The sequence below is a fragment of the Podarcis liolepis genome (assembly GCF_965112155.1).
Source record: "Podarcis liolepis genome assembly, chromosome: 18".
Classification (NCBI taxonomy): Eukaryota; Metazoa; Chordata; class Lepidosauria; order Squamata; family Lacertidae; genus Podarcis; species Podarcis liolepis.
Genome location: NC_139572.1, coordinates 12,562,672 through 12,584,112, shown reverse-complemented (window position 1 = coordinate 12,584,112; position 21,441 = coordinate 12,562,672).

The window sequence follows — 21,441 nt, the reverse complement described above, 5'->3', positions numbered from 1 at the left end:
CCAAGGAATCCTTGGAAGTATTATGACTATGAGAATATGGTGTTCCTTCTAAGAAAAATGCTATTAAAGGTAGAAGCTTCCATAGCCAGCAATTATCTGAGTCCAGTTTTAAATGCCCTCCCTCGTTTCAGTCGCTTTGTTTTTTCCCCTTCTTACTTCCGTGCCAGGTAAATTTACTCCCGCGTAAGCTTCCTTTAACAAGGAAACTCCAACCCCAACCCAACCCTCTATGTGCGCTTTTGTTTGATTATTTCCAGATCAGATCAGGAAATAAAGCTGCTCAGGGCTGGTGAGCCACTTCTCATGGCATGAGGGGCCAGATCTGGGCCACAAATTGGCCACCCCTGATTGATGTAAACAACAAACTAGCACATTACAATGCAAGAGGAAGTGGTACTTACAGAAGATCTCTCAAGGCTGTTTTAAAGATGATCCGGAGCAATGGCCAGCCACCAAGGCCAATGTAAATGCCCAGAGCAACTGCAATACTCCATGACCAGGCCAAGCCCAAAAAAATGCACCAGGCCAAGAGAACCAAGCGAGGCAGTGCAAACGCCAATCATACGCATTCTAGAGAAAGAGATAGGCTTCAGTGTTAACCACTAAGTTCATTTGTTTTGCATCAACGTTTTATTAAGTATGCAGTTGAGCAGTGTCAGAAACTCAAACTATATAAGCCAATTTTCATAGTTTTAGATGCCCCAAACTGAAAAACAAATGTGCATTTTTGAAAAACAACAACCCCGTAATAACCAATATTATTTTAGATTTTAAGATGAACTTTGTTTCATTAATTTTTTCTTTTACAGCTATGGATTGTAGGAAAGTTGTACCCAGCACTATGTCCAAAAAGCACTACATTTGTAGTGTTGTAGTGTTGTTGTTGTTACACTACATAAGAGACCCATAAATTGTATTCTTTATTGAGAAAGAACATTTCTTTGCAATAATTTTCACCATCGAAACCTTTTGATTGCATCATGCCCTAACGCTGAAAATGTAGGTTTCCTAAACCTAGTTTTTCCACCCGAAAAACTACATTTATACATTTTTTTAAGGCATTTATAAAATCTTTTGAGTGCTGGTGTCTTTTCCCCTGAAATCTTCATCATGTTATTGAAGCACATCGGAGCAGAGGCAGATGGGTCTTCGCAGCGGGACGGCTGGAAGGAGACGACCCAACTGGGGCTACCCAGCTGGCCTTGCGACCCTCTGCATGCCGACAACTGCAACTAACTTAAAGGAATGCTATTTCTCTTCTTTCTGAAGCACTTTCCAAAGATGGTGGGTGAGTATATATTGGGAAGGGACCCCAAGGGTCATCTAGTCCAACCTGCTACAAGGCAGGAATTTGCAGGTGTCCCTTACGGGGATCAACCTCACAACCTTTGTGTCCACAGCACAGCTAGATGCTGCACTCTTAAATGGCACTTTGAAGGCTAAAGGCTTAAATGGCACTTTGAAGGCCAAAGGAATCGGGGAGACGTTCCTCGATTCCCCTCTTAGAGAGTGATTTAACCCATCTTAGCATCCCTCAAAGCACCCTGGGAACTGTAGTTTCCTATGGGAGGAGAATATTCAGCACAGCCTTTCCAATCGAACGCTGGGAGTTGTAGCTCTGAGAGGGTCTCCTTGGGAAACTGAACAAACTACAGTTCCCACAATGTCCCCCAAAGCACCCTGGAAATGATTGCTTGCTCTGGGCATTGAGGGTTGCGATTCCCTTGACAGAACTACAGTTCCCAAGCCCATTTCTCTTCTTAGAGAACTCTGGGAACTGTAGCTCATGGGGGGAACAGGGGTATCCTAAGGGCACTTAGTGCCCAGAATGCTGGGAACTGTAGCTTGCTCAGGGCGCCTGATTCCTTCTCCTTCCAGGCTACCGGAATGGGTTGGCACCACCGGGCGCCGCCTTGGCCCTCAACTTTGAAGGCACCACCTGCGGCTGGGAGGACATCAGCACGTCTAGGTACCGGTGGCGCCCGGGGCGGGGCGGAGGCTGGGTGTGCGCCGCCGACTCCCCCCCCCCCTTGACCACACGCTGGGCACCAACCAGGGTAAACGTGCTTCATTTGAAGGGAGGGGAAGTATTGCTTAGCAGTGAGAGCACCCCTTTGACCTGGTGCCCCCGACCGACTCCACTCCCCCACCCTGAGCGACGCGGCCTCAGCATGTGAGCTCTGCGCCTGGTACAGCGTGGCTGAGACAGGTAAGCTTGGGGCGCTGGTGGTCGGAAACCCAGCAGGCGCAGAGCCACCCGCTCGGCCTTTTCCCCGGTGTGGTGGGGGAAATGCCGCCTGGCCCGCTTCTCCTAATTCCATATCAATATTATATAACGTGTTTCTAAACTGTAGGACGTATCGTATCAGATAATTCTTATTTATTGATTTCCAGACTACTGACGCGCCTGGTAGGGAAAAGAAAGACCATCCTGACCATTCTTATCATTTACTGATGCCCTGCTTCCCATCCCCCATTGGAGAGTGATAAAAACGAGAGAGGCTGAGACCAGATGACAATTCGCAATCCTCACCGGGGTCAGACTAGATGACCCCCGGACCCCTCAACCCTCCGCCCTTCTCATTGGAGCTGAGCCAATGTCTGTAGAGTCTCCCTGTATTTCATTAAGCCTTAGGTCGGTCTCCTTCTGAGAGAAAAGTGTTGTTGTTCCAAGGAATCCTTGGAAGTATTATGACTATGAGAATATGGTGTTCCTTCTAAGAAAAATGCTATTAAAGGTAGAAGCTTCCATAGCCAGCAATTATCTGAGTCCAGTTTTAAATGCCCTCCCTCGTTTCAGTCGCTTTGTTTTTTCCCCTTCTTACTTCCGTGCCAGGTAAATTTACTCCCGCGTAAGCTTCCTTTAACAAGGAAACTCCAACCCCAACCCAACCCTCTATGTGCGCTTTTGTTTGATTATTTCCAGATCAGATCAGGAAATAAAGCTGCTCAGGGCTGGTGAGCCACTTCTCATGGCATGAGGGGCCAGATCTGGGCCACAAATTGGCCACCCCTGATTGATGTAAACAACAAACTAGCACATTACAATGCAAGAGGAAGTGGTACTTACAGAAGATCTCTCAAGGCTGTTTTAAAGATGATCCGGAGCAATGGCCAGCCACCAATGCCAATGTAAATGCCCAGAGCAACTGCAATACTCCATGACCAGGCCAAGCCCAAAAAAATGCACCAGGCCAAGAGAACCAAGCGAGGCAGTGCAAACGCCAATCATACGCATTCTAGAGAAAGAGATAGGCTTCAGTGTTAACCACTAAGTTCATTTGTTTTGCATCAACGTTTTATTAAGTATGCAGTTGAGCAGTGTCAGAAACTCAAACTATATAAGCCAATTTTCATAGTTTTAGATGCCCCAAACTGAAAAACAAATGTGCATTTTTGAAAAACAACAACCCCGTAATAACCAATATTATTTTAGATTTTAAGATGAACTTTGTTTCATTAATTTTTTCTTTTACAGCTATGGATTGTAGGAAAGTTGTACCCAGCACAATGTCCAAAAAGCACTACATTTGTAGTGTTGTAGTGTTGTTGTTGTTACACTACATAAGAGACCCATAAATTGTATTCTTTATTGAGAAAGAACATTTCTTTGCAATAATTTTCACCATCGAAACCTTTTGATTGCATCATGCCCTAACGCTGAAAATGTAGGTTTCCTAAACCTAGTTTTTCCACCCGAAAAACTACATTTATACATTTTTTTAAGGCATTTATAAAATCTTTTGAGTGCTGGTGTCTTTTCCCCTGAAATCTTCATCATGTTATTGAAGCACATCGGAGCAGAGGCAGATGGGTCTTCGCAGCGGGACGGCTGGAAGGAGACGACCCAACTGGGGCTACCCAGCTGGCCTTGCGACCCTCTGCATGCCGACAACTGCAACTAACTTAAAGGAATGCTATTTCTCTTCTTTCTGAAGCACTTTCCAAAGATGGTGGGTGAGTATATATTGGGAAGGGACCCCAAGGGTCATCTAGTCCAACCTGCTACAAGGCAGGAATTTGCAGGTGTCCCTTACGGGGATCAACCTCACAACCTTTGTGTCCACAGCACAGCTAGATGCTGCACTCTTAAATGGCACTTTGAAGGCTAAAGGCTTAAATGGCACTTTGAAGGCCAAAGGAATCGGGGAGACGTTCCTCGATTCCCCTCTTAGAGAGTGATTTAACCCATCTTAGCATCCCTCAAAGCACCCTGGGAACTGTAGTTTCCTACGGGAGGAGAATATTCAGCACAGCCTTTCCAATCGAACGCTGGGAGTTGTAGCTCTGAGAGGGTCTCCTTGGGAAACTGAACAAACTACAGTTCCCACAATGTCCCCCAAAGCACCCTGGAAATGATTGCTTGCTCTGGGCATTGAGGGTTGCGATTCCCTTGACAGAACTACAGTTCCCAAGCCCATTTCTCTTCTTAGAGAACTCTGGGAACTGTAGTTCATGGGGGAACAGGGGTCTCCTAAGGGCACTTAGTGCCCAGAATGCTGGGAACTGTAGCTTGCTCAGGGCGCCTGATTCTTTCTCCTTCCAGGCTACCGGAATGGGTTGGCACCGCCGGGCGCCGCCTTGGCCCTCAACTTTGAAGGCACCACCTGCGGCTGGGAGGACATCAGCACGTCTGGGTACCGGTGGCACCCAGGGCAGGGCGGAGGCTGGGTGTGCGCCACCGACTCCCCCCCCCCCTTGACCACACGCTGGGCACCAACCAGGGTAAACGTGCTTCATTTGAAGGGAGGGGAAGTATTGCTTAGCAGTGAGAGCACCCCTTTGACCTGGTGCCCCCGACCGACTCCACTCCCCCACCCTGAGCGACGCGGCCTCAGCATGTGAGCTCTGCGCCGGGTACAGCGTGGCTGAGACAGGTAAGCTTGGGGCGCTGGTGGTCGGAAACCCAACAGGCGCAGAGCCACCCGCTTGGCCTTTTCCCCGGTGTGGTGGGGGAAATGCCGCCTGGCCCGCTTCTCCTAATTCCATATCAATATTATATAACGTTTTTCTAAACTGTAGGACGTATCGTATCAGATAATTCTTATTTATTGATTTCCAGACTACTGACGCGCCTGGTAGGGAAAAGAAAGACCATCCTGACCATTCTTATCATTTACTGATGCCCTGCTTCCCATCCCCCATTGGAGAGTGATAAAAACGAGAGAGGCTGAGACCAGATGACAATTCGCAATCCTCACCGGGGTCAGACTAGATGACCCCCGGACCCCTCAACCCTCCGCCCTTCTCATTGGAGCTGAGCCAATGTCTGTAGAGTCTCCCTGTATTTCATTAAGCCTTAGGTCGGTCTCCTTCTGAGAGAAAAGTGTTGTTGTTCCAAGGAATCCTTGGAAGTATTATGACTATGAGAATATGGTGTTCCTTCTAAGAAAAATGCTATTAAAGGTAGAAGCTTCCATAGCCAGCAATTATCTGAGTCCAGTTTTAAATGCCCTCCCTCGTTTCAGTCGCTTTGTTTTTTCCCCTTCTTACTTCCGTGCCAGGTAAATTTACTCCCGCGTAAGCTTCCTTTAACAAGGAAACTCCAACCCCAACCCAACCCTCTATGTGCGCTTTTGTTTGATTATTTCCAGATCAGATCAGGAAATAAAGCTGCTCAGGGCTGGTGAGCCACTTCTCATGGCATGAGGGGCCAGATCTGGGCCACAAATTGGCCACCCCTGATTGATGTAAACAACAAACTAGCACATTACAATGCAAGAGGAAGTGGTACTTACAGAAGATCTCTCAAGGCTGTTTTAAAGATGATCCGGAGCAATGGCCAGCCACCAAGGCCAATGTAAATGCCCAGAGCAACTGCAATACTCCATGACCAGGCCAAGCCCAAAAAAATGCACCAGGCCAAGAGAACCAAGCGAGGCAGTGCAAACGCCAATCATACGCATTCTAGAGAAAGAGATAGGCTTCAGTGTTAACCACTAAGTTCATTTGTTTTGCATCAACGTTTTATTAAGTATGCAGTTGAGCAGTGTCAGAAACTCAAACTATATAAGCCAATTTTCATAGTTTTAGATGCCCCAAACTGAAAAACAAATGTGCATTTTTGAAAAACAACAACCCCGTAATAACCAATATTATTTTAGAGTTTAAGATGAACTTTGTTTCATTAATTTTTTCTTTTACAGCTATGGATTGTAGGAAAGTTGTACCCAGCACTATGTCCAAAAAGCACTACATTTGTAGTGTTGTAGTGTTGTTGTTGTTACACTACATAAGAGACCCATAAATTGTATTCTTTATTGAGAAAGAACATTTCTTTGCAATAATTTTCACCATCGAAACCTTTTGATTGCATCATGCCCTAACGCTGAAAATGTAGGTTTCCTAAACCTAGTTTTTCCACCCGAAAAACTACATTTATACATTTTTTTAAGGCATTTATAAAATCTTTTGAGTGCTGGTGTCTTTTCCCCTGAAATCTTCATCATGTTATTGAAGCACATCGGAGCAGAGGCAGATGGGTCTTCGCAGCGGGACGGCTGGAAGGAGACGACCCAACTGGGGCTACCCAGCTGGCCTTGCGACCCTCTGCATGCCGACAACTGCAACTAACTTAAAGGAATGCTATTTCTCTTCTTTCTGAAGCACTTTCCAAAGATGGTGGGTGAGTATATATTGGGAAGGGACCCCAAGGGTCATCTAGTCCAACCTGCTACAAGGCAGGAATTTGCAGGTGTCCCTTACGGGGATCAACCTCACAACCTTTGTGTCCACAGCACAGCTAGATGCTGCACTCTTAAATGGCACTTTGAAGGCTAAAGGCTTAAATGGCACTTTGAAGGCCAAAGGAATCGGGGAGACGTTCCTCGATTCCCCTCTTAGAGAGTGATTTAACCCATCTTAGCATCCCTCAAAGCACCCTGGGAACTGTAGTTTCCTACGGGAGGAGAATATTCAGCACAGCCTTTCCAATCGAACGCTGGGAGTTGTAGCTCTGAGAGGGTCTCCTTGGGAAACTGAACAAACTACAGTTCCCACAATGTCCCCCAAAGCACCCTGGAAATGATTGCTTGCTCTGGGCATTGAGGGTTGCGATTCCCTTGACAGAACTACAGTTCCCAAGCCCATTTCTCTTCTTAGAGAACTCTGGGAACTGTAGCTCATGGGGGGAACAGGGGTCTCCTAAGGGCACTTAGTGCCCAGAATGCTGGGAACTGTAGCTTGCTCAGGGCGCCTGATTCTTTCTCCTTCCAGGCTACCGGAATGGGTTGGCACCGCCGGGCGCCGCCTTGGCCCTCAACTTTGAAGGCACCACCTGCGGCTGGGAGGACATCAGCACGTCTGGGTACCGGTGGCACCCAGGGCAGGGCGGAGGCTGGGTGTGCGCCACCGACTCCCCCCCCCCCCTTGACCACACGCTGGGCACCAACCAGGGTAAACGTGCTTCATTTGAAGGGAGGGGAAGTATTGCTTAGCAGTGAGAGCACCCCTTTGACCTGGTGCCCCCGACCGACTCCACTCCCCCACCCTGAGCGACGCGGCCTCAGCATGTGAGCTCTGCGCCTGGTACAGCGTGGCCGAGACAGGTAAGCTTGGGGCGCTGGTGGTCGGAAACCCAACAGGCGCAGAGCCACCCGCTCGGCCTTTTCCCCGGTGTGGTGGGGGAAATGCCGCCTGGCCCGCTTCTCCTAATTCCATATCAATATTATATAACGTGTTTCTAAACTGTAGGACGTATCGTATCAGATAATTCTTATTTATTGATTTCCAGACTACTGACGCGCCTGGTAGGGAAAAGAAAGACCATCCTGACCATTCTTATCATTTACTGATGCCCTGCTTCCCATCCCCCATTGGAGAGTGATAAAAACGAGAGAGGCTGAGACCAGATGACAATTCGCAATCCTCACCGGGGTCAGACTAGATGACCCCCGGACCCCTCAACCCTCCGCCCTTCTCATTGGAGCTGAGCCAATGTCTGTAGAGTCTCCCTGTATTTCATTAAGCCTTAGGTCGGTCTCCTTCTGAGAGAAAAGTGTTGTTGTTCCAAGGAATCCTTGGAAGTATTATGACTATGAGAATATGGTGTTCCTTCTAAGAAAAATGCTATTAAAGGTAGAAGCTTCCATAGCCAGCAATTATCTGAGTCCAGTTTTAAATGCCCTCCCTCGTTTCAGTCGCTTTGTTTTTTCCCCTTCTTACTTCCGTGCCAGGTAAATTTACTCCCGCGTAAGCTTCCTTTAACAAGGAAACTCCAACCCCAACCCAACCCTCTATGTGCGCTTTTGTTTGATTATTTCCAGATCAGATCAGGAAATAAAGCTGCTCAGGGCTGGTGAGCCACTTCTCATGGCATGAGGGGCCAGATCTGGGCCACAAATTGGCCACCCCTGATTGATGTAAACAACAAACTAGCACATTACAATGCAAGAGGAAGTGGTACTTACAGAAGATCTCTCAAGGCTGTTTTAAAGATGATCCGGAGCAATGGCCAGCCACCAATGCCAATGTAAATGCCCAGAGCAACTGCAATACTCCATGACCAGGCCAAGCCCAAAAAAATGCACCAGGCCAAGAGAACCAAGCGAGGCAGTGCAAACGCCAATCATACGCATTCTAGAGAAAGAGATAGGCTTCAGTGTTAACCACTAAGTTCATTTGTTTTGCATCAACGTTTTATTAAGTATGCAGTTGAGCAGTGTCAGAAACTCAAACTATATAAGCCAATTTTCATAGTTTTAGATGCCCCAAACTGAAAAACAAATGTGCATTTTTGAAAAACAACAACCCCGTAATAACCAATATTATTTTAGATTTTAAGATGAACTTTGTTTCATTAATTTTTTCTTTTACAGCTATGGATTGTAGGAAAGTTGTACCCAGCACAATGTCCAAAAAGCACTACATTTGTAGTGTTGTAGTGTTGTTGTTGTTACACTACATAAGAGACCCATAAATTGTATTCTTTATTGAGAAAGAACATTTCTTTGCAATAATTTTCACCATCGAAACCTTTTGATTGCATCATGCCCTAACGCTGAAAATGTAGGTTTCCTAAACCTAGTTTTTCCACCCGAAAAACTACATTTATACATTTTTTTAAGGCATTTATAAAATCTTTTGAGTGCTGGTGTCTTTTCCCCTGAAATCTTCATCATGTTATTGAAGCACATCGGAGCAGAGGCAGATGGGTCTTCGCAGCGGGACGGCTGGAAGGAGACGACCCAACTGGGGCTACCCAGCTGGCCTTGCGACCCTCTGCATGCCGACAACTGCAACTAACTTAAAGGAATGCTATTTCTCTTCTTTCTGAAGCACTTTCCAAAGATGGTGGGTGAGTATATATTGGGAAGGGACCCCAAGGGTCATCTAGTCCAACCTGCTACAAGGCAGGAATTTGCAGGTGTCCCTTACGGGGATCAACCTCACAACCTTTGTGTCCACAGCACAGCTAGATGCTGCACTCTTAAATGGCACTTTGAAGGCTAAAGGCTTAAATGGCACTTTGAAGGCCAAAGGAATCGGGGAGACGTTCCTCGATTCCCCTCTTAGAGAGTGATTTAACCCATCTTAGCATCCCTCAAAGCACCCTGGGAACTGTAGTTTCCTACGGGAGGAGAATATTCAGCACAGCCTTTCCAATCGAACGCTGGGAGTTGTAGCTCTGAGAGGGTCTCCTTGGGAAACTGAACAAACTACAGTTCCCACAATGTCCCCCAAAGCACCCTGGAAATGATTGCTTGCTCTGGGCATTGAGGGTTGCGATTCCCTTGACAGAACTACAGTTCCCAAGCCCATTTCTCTTCTTAGAGAACTCTGGGAACTGTAGCTCATGGGGGGAACAGGGGTATCCTAAGGGCACTTAGTGCCCAGAATGCTGGGAACTGTAGCTTGCTCAGGGCGCCTGATTCCTTCTCCTTCCAGGCTACCGGAATGGGTTGGCACCACCGGGCGCCGCCTTGGCCCTCAACTTTGAAGGCACCACCTGCGGCTGGGAGGACATCAGCACGTCTAGGTACCGGTGGCGCCCGGGGCGGGGCGGAGGCTGGGTGTGCGCCGCCGACTCCCCCCCCCCCCCCTTGACCACACGCTGGGCACCAACCAGGGTAAACGTGCTTCATTTGAAGGGAGGGGAAGTATTGCTTAGCAGTGAGAGCACCCCTTTGACCTGGTGCCCCCGACCGACTCCACTCCCCCACCCTGAGCGACGCGGCCTCAGCATGTGAGCTCTGCGCCTGGTACAGCGTGGCTGAGACAGGTAAGCTTGGGGCGCTGGTGGTCGGAAACCCAGCAGGCGCAGAGCCACCCGCTCGGCCTTTTCCCCGGTGTGGTGGGGGAAATGCCGCCTGGCCCGCTTCTCCTAATTCCATATCAATATTATATAACGTGTTTCTAAACTGTAGGACGTATCGTATCAGATAATTCTTATTTATTGATTTCCAGACTACTGACGCGCCTGGTAGGGAAAAGAAAGACCATCCTGACCATTCTTATCATTTACTGATGCCCTGCTTCCCATCCCCCATTGGAGAGTGATAAAAACGAGAGAGGCTGAGACCAGATGACAATTCGCAATCCTCACCGGGGTCAGACTAGATGACCCCCGGACCCCTCAACCCTCCGCCCTTCTCATTGGAGCTGAGCCAATGTCTGTAGAGTCTCCCTGTATTTCATTAAGCCTTAGGTCGGTCTCCTTCTGAGAGAAAAGTGTTGTTGTTCCAAGGAATCCTTGGAAGTATTATGACTATGAGAATATGGTGTTCCTTCTAAGAAAAATGCTATTAAAGGTAGAAGCTTCCATAGCCAGCAATTATCTGAGTCCAGTTTTAAATGCCCTCCCTCGTTTCAGTCGCTTTGTTTTTTCCCCTTCTTACTTCCGTGCCAGGTAAATTTACTCCCGCGTAAGCTTCCTTTAACAAGGAAACTCCAACCCCAACCCAACCCTCTATGTGCGCTTTTGTTTGATTATTTCCAGATCAGATCAGGAAATAAAGCTGCTCAGGGCTGGTGAGCCACTTCTCATGGCATGAGGGGCCAGATCTGGGCCACAAATTGGCCACCCCTGATTGATGTAAACAACAAACTAGCACATTACAATGCAAGAGGAAGTGGTACTTACAGAAGATCTCTCAAGGCTGTTTTAAAGATGATCCGGAGCAATGGCCAGCCACCAATGCCAATGTAAATGCCCAGAGCAACTGCAATACTCCATGACCAGGCCAAGCCCAAAAAAATGCACCAGGCCAAGAGAACCAAGCGAGGCAGTGCAAACGCCAATCATACGCATTCTAGAGAAAGAGATAGGCTTCAGTGTTAACCACTAAGTTCATTTGTTTTGCATCAACGTTTTATTAAGTATGCAGTTGAGCAGTGTCAGAAACTCAAACTATATAAGCCAATTTTCATAGTTTTAGATGCCCCAAACTGAAAAACAAATGTGCATTTTTGAAAAACAACAACCCCGTAATAACCAATATTATTTTAGATTTTAAGATGAACTTTGTTTCATTAATTTTTTCTTTTACAGCTATGGATTGTAGGAAAGTTGTACCCAGCACAATGTCCAAAAAGCACTACATTTGTAGTGTTGTAGTGTTGTTGTTGTTACACTACATAAGAGACCCATAAATTGTATTCTTTATTGAGAAAGAACATTTCTTTGCAATAATTTTCACCATCGAAACCTTTTGATTGCATCATGCCCTAACGCTGAAAATGTAGGTTTCCTAAACCTAGTTTTTCCACCCGAAAAACTACATTTATACATTTTTTAAAGGCATTTATAAAATCTTTTGAGTGCTGGTGTCTTTTCCCCTGAAATCTTCATCATGTTATTGAAGCACATCGGAGCAGAGGCAGATGGGTCTTCGCAGCGGGACGGCTGGAAGGAGACGACCCAACTGGGGCTACCCAGCTGGCCTTGCGACCCTCTGCATGCCGACAACTGCAACTAACTTAAAGGAATGCTATTTCTCTTCTTTCTGAAGCACTTTCCAAAGATGGTGGGTGAGTATATATTGGGAAGGGACCCCAAGGGTCATCTAGTCCAACCTGCTACAAGGCAGGAATTTGCAGGTGTCCCTTACGGGGCTCAACCTCACAACCTTTGTGTCCACAGCACAGCTAGATGCTGCACTCTTAAATGGCACTTTGAAGGCTAAAGGCTTAAATGGCACTTTGAAGGCCAAAGGAATCGGGGAGACGTTCCTCGATTCCCCTCTTAGAGAGTGATTTAACCCATCTTAGCATCCCTCAAAGCACCCTGGGAACTGTAGTTTCCTATGGGAGGAGAATATTCAGCACAGCCTTTCCAATTGAACGCTGGGAGTTGTAGCTCTGAGAGGGTCTCCTTGGGAAACTGAACAAACTACAGTTCCCACAATGTCCCCCAAAGCACCCTGGAAATGATTGCTTGCTCTGGGCATTGAGGGTTGCGATTCCCTTGACAGAACTACAGTTCCCAAGCCCATTTCTCTTCTTAGAGAACTCTGGGAACTGTAGCTCATGGGGGGAACAGGGGTATCCTAAGGGCACTTAGTGCCCAGAATGCTGGGAACTGTAGCTTGCTCAGGGTGCCTGATTCCTTCTCCTTCCAGGCTACCGGAATGGGTTGGCACCACCGGGCGCCGCCTTGGCCCTCAACTTTGAAGGCACCACCTGCGGCTGGGAGGACATCAGCACGTCTAGGTATCGGTGGCGCCCGGGGCGGGGCGGAGGCTGGGTGTGCGCCGCCGACTCCCCCCCCCCTTGACCACACGCTGGGCACCAACCAGGGTAAACGTGCTTCATTTGAAGGGAGGGGAAGTATTGCTTAGCAGTTAGAGCACCCCTTTGACCTGGTGCCCCCGACCGACTCCACTCCCCCACCCTGAGCGACGCGGCCTCAGCATGTGAGCTCTGCGCCTGGTACAGCGTGGCCGAGACAGGTAAGCTTGGGGCGCTGGTGGTCGGAAACCCTACAGGCGCAGAGCCACCCGCTCGGCCTTTTCCCCGGTGTGGTGGGGGAAATGCCGCCTGGCCCGCTTCTCCTAATTCCATATCAATATTATATAACGTGTTTCTAAACTGTAGGACGTATCGTATCAGATAATTCTTATTTATTGATTTCCAGACTACTGACGCGCCTGGTAGGGAAAAGAAAGACCATCCTGACCATTCTTATCATTTACTGATGCCCTGCTTCCCATCCCCCATTGGAGAGTGATAAAAACGAGAGAGGCTGAGACCAGATGACAATTCGCAATCCTCACCGGGGTCAGACTAGATGACCCCCGGACCCCTCAACCCTCCGCCCTTCTCATTGGAGCTGAGCCAATGTCTGTAGAGTCTCCCTGTATTTCATTAAGCCTTAGGTCGGTCTCCTTCTGAGAGAAAAGTGTTGTTGTTCCAAGGAATCCTTGGAAGTATTATGACTATGAGAATATGGTGTTCCTTCTAAGAAAAATGCTATTAAAGGTAGAAGCTTCCATAGCCAGCAATTATCTGAGTCCAGTTTTAAATGCCCTCCCTCGTTTCAGTCGCTTTGTTTTTTCCCCTTCTTACTTCCGTGCCAGGTAAATTTACTCCCGCGTAAGCTTCCTTTAACAAGGAAACTCCAACCCCAACCCAACCCTCTATGTGCGCTTTTGTTTGATTATTTCCTGATCAGATCAGGAAATAAAGCTGCTCAGGGCTGGTGAGCCACTTCTCATGGCATGAGGGGCCAGATCTGGGCCACAAATTGGCCACCCCTGATTGATGTAAACAACAAACTAGCACATTACAATGCAAGAGGAAGTGGTACTTACAGAAGATCTCTCAAGGCTGTTTTAAAGATGATCCGGAGCAATGGCCAGCCACCAATGCCAATGTAAATGCCCAGAGCAACTGCAATACTCCATGACCAGGCCAAGCCCAAAAAAATGCACCAGGCCAAGAGAACCAAGCGAGGCAGTGCAAACGCCAATCATACGCATTCTAGAGAAAGAGATAGGCTTCAGTGTTAACCACTAAGTTCATTTGTTTTGCATCAACGTTTTATTAAGTATGCAGTTGAGCAGTGTCAGAAACTCAAACTATATAAGCCAATTTTCATAGTTTTAGATGCCCCAAACTGAAAAACAAATGTGCATTTTTGAAAAACAACAACCCCGTAATAACCAATATTATTTTAGATTTTAAGATGAACTTTGTTTCATTAATTTTTTCTTTTACAGCTATGGATTGTAGGAAAGTTGTACCCAGCACAATGTCCAAAAAGCACTACATTTGTAGTGTTGTAGTGTTGTTGTTGTTACACTACATAAGAGACCCATAAATTGTATTCTTTATTGAGAAAGAACATTTCTTTGCAATAATTTTCACCATCGAAACCTTTTGATTGCATCATGCCCTAACGCTGAAAATGTAGGTTTCCTAAACCTAGTTTTTCCACCCGAAAAACTACATTTATACATTTTTTAAAGGCATTTATAAAATCTTTTGAGTGCTGGTGTCTTTTCCCCTGAAATCTTCATCATGTTATTGAAGCACATCGGAGCAGAGGCAGATGGGTCTTCGCAGCGGGACGGCTGGAAGGAGACGACCCAACTGGGGCTACCCAGCTGGCCTTGCGACCCTCTGCATGCCGACAACTGCAACTAACTTAAAGGAATGCTATTTCTCTTCTTTCTGAAGCACTTTCCAAAGATGGTGGGTGAGTATATATTGGGAAGGGACCCCAAGGGTCATCTAGTCCAACCTGCTACAAGGCAGGAATTTGCAGGTGTCCCTTACGGGGCTCAACCTCACAACCTTTGTGTCCACAGCACAGCTAGATGCTGCACTCTTAAATGGCACTTTGAAGGCTAAAGGCTTAAATGGCACTTTGAAGGCCAAAGGAATCGGGGAGACGTTCCTCGATTCCCCTCTTAGAGAGTGATTTAACCCATCTTAGCATCCCTCAAAGCACCCTGGGAACTGTAGTTTCCTACGGGAGGAGAATATTCAGCACAGCCTTTCCAATCGAACGCTGGGAGTTGTAGCTCTGAGAGGGTCTCCTTGGGAAACTGAACAAACTACAGTTCCCACAATGTCCCCCAAAGCACCCTGGAAATGATTGCTTGCTCTGGGCATTGAGGGTTGCGATTCCCTTGACAGAACTACAGTTCCCAAGCCCATTTCTCTTCTTAGAGAACTCTGGGAACTGTAGCTCATGGGGGGAACAGGGGTCTCCTAAGGGCACTTAGTGCCCAGAATGCTGGGAACTGTAGCTTGCTCAGGGCGCCTGATTCTTTCTCCTTCCAGGCTACCGGAATGGGTTGGCACCGCCGGGCGCCGCCTTGGCCCTCAACTTTGAAGGCACCACCTGCGGCTGGGAGGACATCAGCACGTCTGGGTACCGGTGGCACCCAGGGCAGGGCGGAGGCTGGGTGTGCGCCACCGACTCCCCCCCCCCTTCGACCACACGCTGGGCACCAACCAGGGTAAACGTGCTTCATTTGAAGGGAGGGGAAGTATTGCTTAGCAGTGAGAGCACCCCTTTGACCTGGTGCCCCCGACCGACTCCACTCCCCCACCCTGAGCGACGCGGCCTCAGCATGTGAGCTCTGCGCCTGGTACAGCGTGGCTGAGACAGGTAAGCTTGGGGCGCTGGTGGTCGGAAACCCAGCAGGCGCAGAGCCACCCGCTCGGCCTTTTCCCCGGTGTGGTGGGGGAAATGCCGCCTGGCCCGCTTCTCCTAATTCCATATCAATATTATATAACGTGTTTCTAAACTGTAGGACGTATCGTATCAGATAATTCTTATTTATTGATTTCCAGACTACTGACGCGCCTGGTAGGGAAAAGAAAGACCATCCTGACCATTCTTATCATTTACTGATGCCCTGCTTCCCATCCCCCATTGGAGAGTGATAAAAACGAGAGAGGCTGAGACCAGATGACAATTCGCAATCCTCACCGGGGTCAGACTAGATGACCCCCGGACCCCTCAACCCTCCGCCCTTCTCATTGGAGCTGAGCCAATGTCTGTAGAGTCTCCCTGTATTTCATTAAGCCTTAGGTCGGTCTCCTTCTGAGAGAAAAGTGTTGTTGTTCCAAGGAATCCTTGGAAGTATTATGACTATGAGAATATGGTGTTCCTTCTAAGAAAAATGCTATTAAAGGTAGAAGCTTCCATAGCCAGCAATTATCTGAGTCCAGTTTTAAATGCCCTCCCTCGTTTCAGTCGCTTTGTTTTTTCCCCTTCTTACTTCCGTGCCAGGTAAATTTACTCCCGCGTAAGCTTCCTTTAACAAGGAAACTCCAACCCCAACCCAACCCTCTATGTGCGCTTTTGTTTGATTATTTCCTGATCAGATCAGGAAATAAAGCTGCTCAGGGCTGGTGAGCCACTTCTCATGGCATGAGGGGCCAGATCTGGGCCACAAATTGGCCACCCCTGATTGATGTAAACAACAAACTAGCACATTACAATGCAAGAGGAAGTGGTACTTACAGAAGATCTCTCAAGGCTGTTTTAAAGATGATCCGGAGCAATGGCCAGCCACCAATGCCAATGTAAATGCCCAGAGCAACTGCAATACTCCATGACCAGGCCAAGCCCAAAAAAATGCACCAGGCCAAGAGAACCAAGCGAGGCAGTGCAAACGCCAATCATACGCATTCTAGAGAAAGAGATAGGCTTCAGTGTTAACCACTAAGTTCATTTGTTTTGCATCAACGTTTTATTAAGTATGCAGTTGAGCAGTGTCAGAAACTCAAACTATATAAGCCAATTTTCATAGTTTTAGATGCCCCAAACTGAAAAACAAATGTGCATTTTTGAAAAACAACAACCCCGTAATAACCAATATTATTTTAGATTTTAAGATGAACTTTGTTTCATTAATTTTTTCTTTTACAGCTATGGATTGTAGGAAAGTTGTACCCAGCACAATGTCCAAAAAGCACTACATTTGTAGTGTTGTAGTGTTGTTGTTGTTACACTACATAAGAGACCCATAAATTGTATTCTTTATTGAGAAAGAACATTTCTTTGCAATAATTTTCACCATCGAAACCTTTTGATTGCATCATGCCCTAACGCTGAAAATGTAGGTTTCCTAAACCTAGTTTTTCCACCCGAAAAACTACATTTATACATTTTTTTAAGGCATTTATAAAATCTTTTGAGTGCTGGTGTCTTTTCCCCTGAAATCTTCATCATGTTATTGAAGCACATCGGAGCAGAGGCAGATGGGTCTTCGCAGCGGGACGGCTGGAAGGAGATGACCCAACTGGGGCTACCCAGCTGGCCTTGCGACCCTCTGCATGCCGACAACTGCAACTAACTTAAAGGAATGCTATTTCTCTTCTTTCTGAAGCACTTTCCAAAGATGGTGGGTGAGTATATATTGGGAAGGGACCCCAAGGGTCATCTAGTCCAACCTGCTACAAGGCAGGAATTTGCAGGTGTCCCTTACGGGGCTCAACCTCACAACCTTTGTGTCCACAGCACAGCTAGATGCTGCACTCTTAAATGGCACTTTGAAGGCTAAAGGCTTAAATGGCACTTTGAAGGCCAAAGGAATCGGGGAGACGTTCCTCGATTCCCCTCTTAGAGAGTGATTTAACCCATCTTAGCATCCCTCAAAGCACCCTGGGAACTGTAGTTTCCTACGGGAGGAGAATATTCAGCACAGCCTTTCCAATCGAACGCTGGGAGTTGTAGCTCTGAGAGGGTCTCCTTGGGAAACTGAACAAACTACAGTTCCCACAATGTCCCCCAAAGCACCCTGGAAATGATTGCTTGCTCTGGGCATTGAGGGTTGCGATTCCCTTGACAGAACTACAGTTCCCAAGCCCATTTCTCTTCTTAGAGAACTCTGGGAACTGTAGCTCATGGGGGGAACAGGGGTCTCCTAAGGGCACTTAGTGCCCAGAATGCTGGGAACTGTAGCTTGCTCAGGGCGCCTGATTCTTTCTCCTTCCAGGCTACCGGAATGGGTTGGCACCGCCGGGCGCCGCCTTGGCCCTCAACTTTGAAGGCACCACCTGCGGCTGGGAGGACATCAGCACGTCTGGGTACCGGTGGCACCCAGGGCAGGGCGGAGGCTGGGTGTGCGCCACCGACTCCCCCCCCCCCTTCGACCACACGCTGGGCACCAACCAGGGTAAACGTGCTTCATTTGAAGGGAGGGGAAGTATTGCTTAGCAGTGAGAGCACCCCTTTGACCTGGTGCCCCCGACCGACTCCACTCCCCCACCCTGAGCGACGCGGCCTCAGCATGTGAGCTCTGCGCCTGGTACAGCGTGGCCGAGACAGGTAAGCTTGGGGCGCTGGTGGTCGGAAACCCAACAGGCGCAGAGCCACCCGCTCGGCCTTTTCCCCGGTGTGGTGGGGGAAATGCCGCCTGGCCCGCTTCTCCTAATTCCATATCAATATTATATAACGTGTTTCTAAACTGTAGGACGTATCGTATCAGATAATTCTTATTTATTGATTTCCAGACTACTGACGCGCCTGGTAGGGAAAAGAAAGACCATCCTGACCATTCTTATCATTTACTGATGCCCTGCTTCCCATCCCCCATTGGAGAGTGATAAAAACGAGAGAGGCTGAGACCAGATGACAATTCGCAATCCTCACCGGGGTCAGACTAGATGACCCCCGGACCCCTCAACCCTCCGCCCTTCTCATTGGAGCTGAGCCAATGTCTGTAGAGTCTCCCTGTATTTCATTAAGCCTTAGGTCGGTCTCCTTCTGAGAGAAAAGTGTTGTTGTTCCAAGGAATCCTTGGAAGTATTATGACTATGAGAATATGGTGTTCCTTCTAAGAAAAATGCTATTAAAGGTAGAAGCTTCCATAGCCAGCAATTATCTGAGTCCAGTTTTAAATGCCCTCCCTCGTTTCAGTCGCTTTGTTTTTTCCCCTTCTTACTTCCGTGCCAGGTAAATTTACTCCCGCGTAAGCTTCCTTTAACAAGGAAACTCCAACCCCAACCCAACCCTCTATGTGCGCTTTTGTTTGATTATTTCCAGATCAGATCAGGAAATAAAGCTGCTCAGGGCTGGTGAGCCACTTCTCATGGCATGAGGGGCCAGATCTGGGCCACAAATTGGCCACCCCTGATTGATGTAAACAACAAACTAGCACATTACAATGCAAGAGGAAGTGGTACTTAGGCTGTTTTAAAGATGATCCGGAGCAATGGCCAGCCACCAAGGCCAATGTAAATGCCCAGAGCAACTGCAATACTCCATGACCAGGCCAAGCCCAAAAAAATGCACCAGGCCAAGAGAACCAAGCGAGGCAGTGCAAACGCCAATCATACGCATTCTAGAGAAAGAGATAGGCTTCAGTGTTAACCACTAAGTTCATTTGTTTTGCATCAACGTTTTATTAAGTATGCAGTTGAGCAGTGTCAGAAACTCAAACTATATAAGCCAATTTTCATAGTTTTAGATGCCCCAAACTGAAAAACAAATGTGCATTTTTGAAAAACAACAACCCCGTAATAACCAATATTATTTTAGATTTTAAGATGAACTTTGTTTCATTAATTTTTTCTTTTACAGCTATGGATTGTAGGAAAGTTGTACCCAGCACAATGTCCAAAAAGCACTACATTTGTAGTGTTGTAGTGTTGTTGTTGTTACACTACATAAGAGACCCATAAATTGTATTCTTTATTGAGAAAGAACATTTCTTTGCAATAATTTTCACCATCGAAACCTTTTGATTGCATCATGCCCTAACGCTGAAAATGTAGGTTTCCTAAACCTAGTTTTTCCACCCGAAAAACTACATTTATACATTTTTTTAAGGCATTTATAAAATCTTTTGAGTGCTGGTGTCTTTTCCCCTGAAATCTTCATCATGTTATTGAAGCACATCGGAGCAGAGGCAGATGGGTCTTCGCAGCGGGACGGCTGGAAGGAGATGACCCAACTGGGGCTACCCAGCTGGCCTTGCGACCCTCTGCATGCCGACAACTGCAACTAACTTAAAGGAATGCTATTTCTCTTCTTTCTGAAGCACTTTCCAAAGATGGTGGGTGAGTATATATTGGGAAGGGACCCCAAGGGTCATCTAGTCCAACCTGCTACAAGGCAGGAATTTGCAGGTGTCCCTTACGGGGCTCAACCTCACAACCTTTGTGTCCACAGCACAGCTAGATGCTGCACTCTTAAATGGCACTTTGAAGGCTAAAGGCTTAAATGGCACTTTGAAGGCCAAAGGAATCGGGGAGACGTTCCTCGATTCCCCTCTTAGAGAGTGATTTAACCCATCTTAGCATCCCTCAAAGCACCCTGGGAACTGTAGTTTCCTACGGGAGGAGAATATTCAGCACAGCCTTTCCAATCGAACGCTGGGAGTTGTAGCTCTGAGAGGGTCTCCTTGGGAAACTGAACAAACTACAGTTCCCACAATGTCCCCCAAAGCACCCTGGAAATGATTGCTTGCTCTGGGCATTGAGGGTTGCGATTCCCTTGACAGAACTACAGTTCCCAAGCCCATTTCTCTTCTTAGAGAACTCTGGGAACTGTAGCTCATGGGGGGAACAGGGGTCTCCTAAGGGCACTTAGTGCCCAGAATGCTGGGAACTGTAGCTTGCTCAGGGCGCCTGATTCTTTCTCCTTCCAGGCTACCGGAATGGGTTGGCACCACCGGGCGCCGCCTTGGCCCTCAACTTTGAAGGCACCACCTGCGGCTGGGAGGACATCAGCACGTCTGGGTACCGGTGGCACCCAGGGCAGGGCGGAGGCTGGGTGTGCGCCACCGACTCCCCCCCCCCCTTCGACCACACGCTGGGCACCAACCAGGGTAAACGTGCTTCATTTGAAGGGAGGGGAAGTATTGCTTAGCAGTGAGAGCACCCCTTTGACCTGGTGCCCCCGACCGACTCCACTCCCCCACCCTGAGCGACGCGGCCTCAGCATGTGAGCTCTGCGCCTGGTACAGCGTGGCTGAGACAGGTAAGCTTGGGGCGCTGGTGGTCGGAAACCCAACAGGCGCAGAGCCACCCGCTCGGCCTTTTCCCCGGTGTGGTGGGGGAAATGCCGCCTGGCCCGCTTCTCCTAATTCCATATCAATATTATATAACGTGTTTCTAAACTGTAGGACGTATCGTATCAGATAATTCTTATTTATTGATTTCCAGACTACTGACGCGCCTGGTAGGGAAAAGAAAGACCATCCTGACCATTCTTATCATTTACTGATGCCCTGCTTCCCATCCCCCATTGGAGAGTGATAAAAACGAGAGAGGCTGAGACCAGATGACAATTCGCAATCCTCACCGGGGTCAGACTAGATGACCCCCGGACCCCTCAACCCTCCGCCCTTCTCATTGGAGCTGAGCCAATGTCTGTAGAGTCTCCCTGTATTTCATTAAGCCTTAGGTCGGTCTCCTTCTGAGAGAAAAGTGTTGTTGTTCCAAGGAATCCTTGGAAGTATTATGACTATGAGAATATGGTGTTCCTTCTAAGAAAAATGCTATTAAAGGTAGAAGCTTCCATAGCCAGCAATTATCTGA